At 32.8% G+C, this 10,529-nt stretch overlaps 1 long non-coding RNA gene across 3 annotated transcripts; it reads right to left on the bottom strand.

Annotated features, from left to right (window-relative positions):
• Positions 207-7,005, bottom strand: LOC107643835. Of its 3 annotated transcripts, XR_002363381.1 has the most exons (5): positions 6,891-7,005; positions 6,463-6,811; positions 1,595-4,060; positions 620-672; positions 211-259 (listed from the first exon to the last, which is right to left on the bottom strand). It is a non-coding gene; the product is annotated as an uncharacterized LOC107643835 (long non-coding RNA). The 3 variants fall into 3 exon arrangements; XR_002363380.1 differs by having other exon boundaries at positions 207-259; positions 620-4,060; XR_002363379.1 differs by lacking the exon at positions 211-259 and having other exon boundaries at positions 391-672.

Here is a 10,529-nt window from a genome sequence, read left to right as displayed (position 1 = left end):
TCTAGAATGCAGCATGGAACTGGCGTTCAATGCCAGTTTGCATCGTCTAAACTCAGGAAAAGTATAGACTATTATATATTGATAGAAAGCCTTGGATGTCTACTTTCCAACGCAATTGAGAGTGCATCATTTGGAGTTCTGTAGCTCCAGAAAATCTACTTTGAGTGCAGGAAGGTCAGAATCCAACAGCATCTGCAGTCCTTCTTCAACCTCTGAATCTGATTTTTGCTCAAGTCCCTCAATTTCAGCCAGAAAATACCTAAAATCACAGAAAAATACACAAACTCATAGTAAAGCCCAGAAATGTGATTTTTATTTAAAAAATAATAAAAATATACTAAAAACTAACTAAATCATTCTAAAAACTATGTAAAAACAATGCCAAAAAGCATATAAATTATCCGCTCATCAGTAGTATTAGCCCCATAAAATATATGGAACAAAAGATATCGTCTTGAAGAATATTAGGCAACAACTCAAAGCATTAGATAAAAATTCAAAATCAACTTACAGTTAATCACAGTGAACATAAAAGAAAAAGCAGGATAAAAAATAAGAAAATTTCAAAAAGCATATAAAGACATTGTTAACTTTTAACTTTGCACCTAGATATTGTTACCTTCTAACTCCTTCGTTGATCATTTGATATCACAATTGGAATGAAGATCCACTCTGAAAAATATAGATGATGTGATAGAATATACTTTGTAGGGTATTTAAACTTCTGCATCACTAATGTTTATAAAAATGTCACATAAAAAACATAGAAGATAACTTTGGACATATATAGGTTTTTAAAATTAAAGATAATTATTAACAGTATATTTAGTTTTTTCTTTAATATAAATTTATCTTTCAAACTGATCAACTTCATGTAATAGCAATACAGATTAAGGATGAAAGCATTAAAAATTTTTCAGAGTTAGAATATTCACATAACTAAATAACTTCAAATGTTATAGTTGCTCGTTTCAAAATGTACTTCAAATGTTGTTGTCACAGTACCTGCTTTCATATAGAGCAAGTCTGCTTAACATAATTTTAAGAAACAAATACACAATTTTTTTTCTTTGACAACTGCCTCAAGAAGCTTCTGACTAAGTACAAACAAATTAACCCAAACACACACCTTTTGCATTAAACTACTCCAAACATTAAACCCTAATCCTTAATATCTAAAATCTGCAATTACATGTTTGTGTTAAAACTTAAAAATTGCTTCAAGAAAAAAAAGTAATTTCCTTAAAAGTGGTTCTAAAAGCTTATGATAATAAGTTATTTTGAACACATCACAAAGTATCTAGTTTTGTCCAATTTTTACATAAAAAAAAAAAACTTATTTTCTATTAAAAAATTAATACTATCTTTCTGAATACAAAAAATTCAATCCACATAGAAGGAAATAAAGAAAGAAGATTTACCAACAGGAAATGGTATTGTTTTAAACCATAGTCTATTATGCATACTAATAGTATTATTATATGGACTAAAATTAATAATGTTAACACTCCAATGATAATGTAATTCAAAAAGAGGAAAAATATATGATTATAGTTCAAAAACCAAAGAGAGAGAGGAGTCAGCCACAAGTTACCTAAGTACATCACACCTACTCTTCTTGATTCGCATGCAGAAATTGACTCGCCTACTTTATTTGACTAAAATTTCTTGATATTTTATCAATCAATCAATCACTCACTCCCTTCATAAAGAAAAGTACCAATATCAAAATTCATAAACACTTCTAAAATCAATAAATGACAACCAATATCAAGATTCATTGATTTAGATAGGGATTAGAAGCATATATAAAATTTTACAATTCTTTCATTCTGAACCATCTTCAATTTCACTTTAACAGTGTGTCTTTTTTCCTAAACTTTGTTACCACCAACTAACCAAGTTGTAATTGTTTCATCCAAAATAAAAAAATTTAAATAACTAATAATATATTATATCATATGATTTGAATATGCTCATTCTAAGCCAAAGAAGGAGGAATATATAATAAATTTTTTAGTAATGATAAAACAAAACTATCAGAATATGGGAAAATTAAGTTTCTATTTTTATCAGTAAAAATTAAAAAATCAAGTATTCATTTAGATTTAACTTTTTTCCCGTAAATCAACTATTCAATCAAAAAGGATTTTACGTTTCTTTGCATAACCAACACACAAACACAAGTTTCAATGCTTTTTTTTTATCTTCCTATGATTGCATATTTCTTACCAAAACAAACCTTAAGAAAAACTTGAAGACACACATATAAGTTCATTTAAGCAATAACTGAAAAGAAAATAAGAGTAGATAAAGAAACACATAAAATAGGAAGAGACAACCATAAAAAAGGAAAAAAAACAAAATATAAAATAACTAATTAAAATAAAAAAAACAACAGTGAAAATAAAGACAAAAGAAATACCAACTTAATAGAAAGTCAAACAAAATGTTAAAAGCAAAGAAAGATGAACAAAGAATTAGGTGCAATAATCTACAAATTCCAAATCACAACAATCTCTCGAAGTTAAAGTTTGCTTTTTTTTAATTTTCTTTCTTTATTTGCACTGATAGGATTGACAATACCCTAAATACAAACAACTAATCCACGAACACAAACATAGTTATCAAAAAATAAATGAGATAAAAACTAAAATTCACAATGTATATTTCGAAGAGAGCATATAGAAATGGCCATATCGTGTAAAACAACCTAAGAAAATCAAATGTGCATCTCAAGCCAAAAGTATCCGAAGAATCTACAGCTCCAGAGGATATAAATCACACATAAAAAGAAACACAAAATATTGAAGATTGGAAGATGGGTACAAAGATAAACAGACACATATGTTTCATTATACCTTGAAAGTTATATATCGGATTTGCTAGTGTTTTTAATTATAATAACACTTTTAGATTTTGATAAAAAATGGGTCAAGCCCTAATACAGATATAACATTGAATCATCATAGCCAATATGAATTTAGAGAGAGAGAGAAATTAAGTACACGATAAAGACATCAAAAAATAAATAAATAAAACAAAATCTAACCCTGCAAAATCAAGTTACACAAATCCCATAAGATAAAAAAAAAATTACTGTCAAAATCAGAAGCAGTCAAGCAGAACTACACACCTACCATAATCCACACACTAGATCTAAAAAAGCTAAACCCCATAAAAAGCATTTAAAAAAACATATTTTAATAAATACCATGGAAATATATCGACAAATTACCCCCACCCATGAAATAAAAACATGAAAAAGGGAAAAAGCCAAAGTGAAAAGTATACACTGAATTAGTAAAAATTTAGTTCAATGTATCCAATAATTGAATGATGTAGTAACCCAGTTCAAGAAATAAACACAAATGCCCAAATTAGAAAACATGAATATCAATAGTAGCAGCTTGCACAATTAAACAATTCATAAAGGCATTTTTTACCAAACTTTCACATCCCGTGTCACTCTATGATACTGAATAGAAGAACGACATGAGCTTCTTAGATGATGAACTAATGAAAATTGCAAGCAACATTAGTAGTATCATATTATGTCAAGTCAAAATGAAATGAAAGAAAAAAGAGAGTATTAATAATTAGCTTCATGTTTGATCCAAGAGCACGAATAAAGGAATTGTTAAATAACACGTAGAACATTTTACCTAAAACTTTGCGGACATTACACTCTGCTTGACAATTTTCCATCCACCTCTTTAAAAGATTAAAAGATTGAGAAGATATGCTAGTTTGTCAAAAAGAACAAGTAAACCATTGAAATATACAATATCAAATCAGCAGCAAATATTCTAAACCATTTAGTTGAAAAATAATTCAATAAATATGGCACGATTGAACGAAAAACAAATTTAGTCATGAATACCTCAATCTCAAATTTTTCATTGACTAACTGCACAGCTTCTTTCAGCATTGATATATCCACATCCCCATTAGGTAGAGATAAAACCATATTATCTAACATTATTCAGGTCAAAGAAGTGTTTGTTTGGAAAGCATAATGTAATACTTCTTTAACTTCCTCAAGAGTTCTGGTCTCAACCTAGTAAAAATGAAACAAACTTTTCAAAAATTATACAAGACATCATAAAATTGAAAGTTAAGCAAAATTAAAAACTCTAAAATTTTTAAAATAGAAAAGATGCAACAGTCTTTATTCATCAAGTGAATTAAAATTGAAGAAAGGAGAAAGAAAAGACCGCACCAAAGGAGGGTGGAAAAGGAATGACTGATGATTGAAATTTTTGTGTGGTAAAGAATTTCACAAATGAATTCTCGTTGCAAGTATAGTTTCTAAACCAACAAATAATTCTTTCATACAAAAGATTGTTTGTCACAAGTACAAACCCCTAAAATTATAAATCGAAGTATTGAAACCTCGGGTCGTTCTTCCTAGAAATTGCAATAAAGTGTTCTTGTTATTAGTTATGAGGTATGTTTGGGTTTTTTGAGATAATAATCAAGAAATATAAATGACAAAAGAAATAAACTAACAACTAGAAAGGCTCTTGGCAAGGTATGAGAACTAGAAGTCCTATCCTAGTTATCCTCTTCAATTGTGACAACAAATTATCCATTACTCCCACTTAGTTAACCTCTAACCATAGAGAAAAGTCAAGTGGATAAATCAATTTGATTCCTTAAGTCCTAATCAACTTCTAAGGAAAGATTAGCTTTAAAGGCATTCAAATCAACTAGCAACTTCTAATCCTCAATCAACAAATGCATTAGACAACTCAAGAGTCACTAATTACTCTACCTAGGCCAAGAGGAGAAAAATCTATACTAAAATCCAACCAAACATTTTATCAAACACATGGAAGGAATAAAAGGAAAGTAAAGCAATTCAACAATAAAGGAACATGAATCATAAATTGCATCAAAAGAGAAATAGAAGAAACAAAAGTGCATCAACATAAAAGTAGAGAATTACTTGAATTAAATGCTAAAGTAGAGAGAAGAAAGGTAGAAAAAGAAGAATTACAAAGGAAAAAGTAAATCAAAGCATGAAATTAATCTAGATCTAAGAGATTCTAATCTAGATCTAACCTAATTCTAATTCTAGAGAGAAGAGAGAGCTTCTCTCTCTAAAACTAACATTCCCTCCAAAACTTAAACTAAAACTAAACTAGTGTCTAAAAGTTTCTAATGTGTTGACTCTCTCTTGAATTCTGCCTTAAATAGCCTCAGAAGTGAGTTGGAATTGGGCTTGGAAAGCCCAGAATTCGCCCCACCGGATTGCCTGTAAGTGAGTCACGTGCGGACACCGACGCGTACGCGCACGTCATGCGTACGCGTCGCGTTGACAATTTTCCATCCATGCGTACGCGTCATGTACGCGTACGCGTCGTCATGCGACCTCATCATTTCACGCGTGCGCGTCTGCTGTGCATGCGCGTCGTTGATCTCATCCCAAATCCTTGCTTTTCCATGATTTCTCCACTTTGCATGCTTTTCTCTCCATTCCTTTGATCCATTCCTAGCCTTTTCAACCTGAAATCACTAACACACATATCAAGGCATCTAGTGGTATCAAAGGTGAATCAAAATTGGTAATTAAGGGTCTAAAAAGTATGTTTTCACACTTAAGCACAAATTAGGAAACAATTATGAAACCATGCTATTTCATCGAATAAATGTGGTTAAAAGGTCATAAAATCTCCTAAATTAAGCACAAGATAAACTCTACAAATGGAGTTTATCAACGACCCAGTCACGGGAGAGACAAGTGATGGCGGAGCTGACAGAGTAAACTCCCTGACGCCTTGGAAACTCCACCAACTTCGTTACCACGTCGGATTGCCCGTGCTTCTCTAGATTTGCTCCAATGGTGATGACATCGAGCAGCTGAACGCAGGGTGAATGCGCGAAGTGGCTCGGAATCAAGATCCAGTATTTTTCAAAAGTAACTTCGGCAAGAGGTTGAAGGTAAAGCATTGGAACCGCGAGGTTTCACACCAATGGTCGTGAAATTGGAGAAGAAAGGGTAAGAAGAAAAGAAAAAGAGAGGAAGATCTAATAAAAGTAAGCTAAAACATACCCTACAAAAAATCTCGATAAATAAAAGTTAACCATGTAAAAGAAGATCCTAAGAGTTGACAAAAAGCAATGCACAAAAAACATGCAAACAAGAAAGAAAGGTTGACTAATATATGAAACTTCTAGCAAAATATCTTATCAGAGAGGATACAAAAATAAATATTCTATAAGAAATGAGGAAGCAATTCATTCAACTCAGAAACTAAACTAAATAGAAATAATGTCTATTCAATCTAGTAGGTAGAAATCCCTCGCCTTGAAAACATAAAGAAGGAAGAATCACCTCATGATGACCAAAACCAGTATTGAGCATACCAATCACATGGTGCACGGTATTCAAGAAAACAAAAAGAAGATACAAATAACATGAAAATCAAAGAACTAAACATCACAAAGACAACCTACCATAATAAGTAATCATAGTAATTAATCGAGAACAAATACAAAAAATTTCTATTTCCCTCAAGAAATGTAGCAAAAAATCTGTTGAACAAGAACCCTAAATACCCAATTGATTTCCGTTGAAACACAAAATTGAACGAAAATAAGAGAGAGTAAATACCATGGCAAGCCATAAACACAGGATTATGAGATCAAAGAACTAAGCATCACAGAGACAACCTACCATAATAAGCAATCATAGTAATTAATCAAGAAAATATGTGTCAAACACGGCAGAGAGTGTTTCAGATTGCATTTGTCTCCTCTCCATAACATCTAGGGCAAACGATGCAGCCTTGTAGTCAGCTTCAACCTACAGAAAGCATCAATTCAATCTTATCTCAAACAATAACCAGAACAATCATAATAAGTGATTTATATATAAAAATTACCTCCACTTTTGTCTTAGAGATCAATTCATGCTTATTTCACTTTCTGTGTCATTATATGGGAACTGATTTGATGCCCCCATGTTTATTCTCTTCTTATTTTTCTTGTTTCTAAATAGAAAATTGATAAAGTACAGAATTCAAACACAAAATAGAACTAAATGAATCAACAACTCCCATAAGAAATGAAAGCCATTCAATGGAATCAGGATGCAACTGACAATTATAAGCCTTGATATAAGTTAATTATTATAAATAAAACAACTCAAACCCTGGGCAAAGAAAACGCAGCTGAAAACCCCAAATAAAAAAGATTTAGAAGCAGGGATCGAGAAAATCCGAACATGAGGGGGACGCCGGTTGAGATCTCGGACCAGAATGTGTCAACCAGGTTGTTAAGGTTTCAAAAAGCGTCACTCGTTTAGAGTCGCTAGAATCCCACCAGTATCGTCACCATCGTTGTGCTCTCAGACGACAAATTCGAGTAGCTATGTTTAGGATTGTGGGTGGGGATTGTAGCGATTGGTGATCTCAGAACAATAAAGGAAGAAACTGGCGAAGATTAAAGAAAAATACGAACTGGAAGGGAAAAAATCGGGTTGAAGAGCTAGGATTTGGGAATGAGAGAGAGAGAGAGAGAGCAAGAGCGAGAGAGAGAGAGAGAGAGAAAGAGAGAGAGAGATAGAGAGAAACCTTTCAAACTACTTCGCCACGCTGGTGCTCGTGATCTCGTTCAGACATGCCGAAGAAGAAGTCCATTGCGGCGCCGGTAACAGCAACATCGCAGGATATGGCGATGATGGTAGAAGGTGAGTACTCAGGAATTGGAAGAACCACTCTATTGTCGTTCATCTTGCACCTCTTGGTCGAACTCCCTCCTCCGTGCAGACACATTGAGAACCCCACTGGCCACCTCTCGATTCCAGTGACATCTTTGCTCACCGTTTCTTCACGAATATTCATCCTCCAAAGCCAAAAGAGGATTGAGTCGAAGAAATCATCAAAATAAGAAAGAGTGAGATAAAAGTTCAGCGGAGCAGAGCCACCTTACCGATGACGCAGAATAGTAGAGAAGTAAATCATAGCGTGTCCTGACTCCTGAGATTCACAATTGTGCAAACCAGAAGTATCTATTATCTCACAACCACTACGGATGACAAATTCGCAGAGAGAGAAAAGACCTAAGTTGTACCAACTATAAAGGCAATGAAAATGAGAAACATACATCAGTCTCCAACCACCACACTGAAGTGTATATTTTTTTTAAAGAAAACTCAAAATTCTGAGATAATTTCACATAGGATATAAACTCACGGCTATCTTGTGTTATATAATATAAAATAAAGAGTACTGCTAGGGAGCCAATGGTCTAAGTGTACAATGGGCTATGAGTTAAAAAATGAACATCTCATGTCATGAAACCACTCATCCCAAAAGGGACTTTTGACCTTTCGGATCTAGAACTCTGATACCATGTCATGCAACCACTCATCACAAAAACTTAAGCTGATAGGAAAAGGTAACATTAATGGTTATATCTCTAATACTGAATCGGACATCTCTAGACCTCCGTTGTACACATTGTACAGATATTTCATTGGCTCCCTATACTTCCTCTAAAATAAATTATTGAAAATTAATTTTGTTTAACTTTTAAAAAAAATTCTATTCATGACTTTAACATGCGTTAATCACATGTATATTAACTAAACGTTATAAATAAATTGGTTTCAAGAAAAAACATAATTATTTATATTTATTTATTTTTAATTAATTACGAACAATAAAAAATATAAATGACGTATTAAAGACATATTGGAACTTTTTAATTTTATTATGGAGGTGAGGATGGGGTAGGACCCTGTTATGGAGTTTAGGTGTACTTTACATGCATGTGGTGTCAACAGAAGAGAAATCGGACGGTGCGAGTGGGAGGGGCCTTGTCAGACTGTCCGATTTATTCCAAAACACGAATTTCTAAAAAAAATTAACTATACATAAAATACGGACAGTCCAATTTGTTTTGTGGAAGATTCAAAATTTCTCTACTTACAACTCGGACCCTCCGACTTGATCATCACCTTTTTCATACACACAACTCGCATGATCTGAGTTCTTCCCACTGCAACTCAAAAAAAACTGCCCCACACATTGGTCTAACACTCCAGAAATCTATAATTAAGTACAACACATTCGTGGTTTTTATAACCGAAAAAATGAGCCACATGTTGGTCAGCCTGTGAACTCTCAAATCCTTCATAAATTTTTTTTGATAAATATAGTACTGGAATCTTCGATTTCAACATTAATTTCACATTTTATTTGATTACGAATACTAGTTGTGATTTTATTTGCCCTAATTGAATTAGCTTCTTTCGTTGATGTGAGTTTTGTTTCACAAGTTTTTATATACAAATAATGCCTTTTTTTGTCATTAAAATATTAAGAAAATGGTACAATCTAAATAATTGTTATGCAACCCGCGTTGCAATAAAACTGAACCTTGTTACAAAAAACCTGCTACACTTTGTCATCATGGTTTTATACTTTTTAGTTGGTTTACAAGTCCAAAAAAAGTTATCCAGCCAATAAACTATGTAGGAGTGTGCATGGACCGGGCAAAACCGGGTTTGAAGTAATCCAGATCCGACCCGAAATATATACTGGGTCTATTTATTAGATTCGAACTCGATTCTAGACCCGATGAAACCTATACATTTTCGGGCCACGATTATACCGGGTAAAAACCGGGTGAAAATCGGGCCGTTAACATTACATTATCTTGATACCTTCTTATAAGCTAGCATGTGAAAATATCCAAATTTCTAAGACTCCAACCATTATTTGACATGGTAAAATTCACTTAGAAAAATATAACAAGAACTAACTCTTCTCTAAAATTAAAGCATAACTTTAATCAATACTAATATTGTCTAATAACACCAAATATTTAAATCAATACAAATAACACAATATTATGTATTAATAATTAGTCTAAAATCTTATGCATTTTAAACATAAAACATTAACTTATAGTCTTATAATAACTAATAACACAAAATATTAAGGTTTACAATACTTAAATTCCACATAAGAATAGCCATCATCTATCACTAATAACACAAAATATTAATTGTGTATGATGACCGGACCACCGGGCCGATTTCGGGTGACCCGAACCATGGCCCGAATCCGACTCGAAATAATGACTGGGTCTATTTTTTAGACCCTTACCTAACCCTAAACCCGATAAAATCATACCAAATTAGCCCCTAAAGTATTCGAAATCGGGTCAGGTCTTCGGACCGGACCGGGTCATGCACACCCCTAAAACTATGGTAGGGGTCCAAACTACTAACTAATTGCACGTGACTTAATTAATCTAATTACCTTCTCTTAGCAGCACTGCTACTAATACGGCTACTGGTTCAAGGGACCCAGAACTTGTCTCTTCATGGGACACTTGTCAACCACCGAATCTTCCAGTACAAATTTACACATGCAAATTTGTTCACTCCATCTACACCCAAAAATTGGCCTAGGATTAATGCATAAATTTTCTTTTTGCATCATAACATTTCAGATTGGTTGCCTATCACTGATATCACAAGATAAAAAATAAATTTTTATACAATATTAATA

The sequence above is a fragment of the Arachis ipaensis genome, chromosome B05, assembly GCF_000816755.2.
Source record: "Arachis ipaensis cultivar K30076 chromosome B05, Araip1.1, whole genome shotgun sequence".
NCBI lineage: Eukaryota > Viridiplantae > Streptophyta > Magnoliopsida > Fabales > Fabaceae > Arachis > Arachis ipaensis.
The sequence above is the reverse complement of the archived record's forward strand: the minus strand, read 5'-3'. Positions and strand labels throughout refer to the sequence as shown.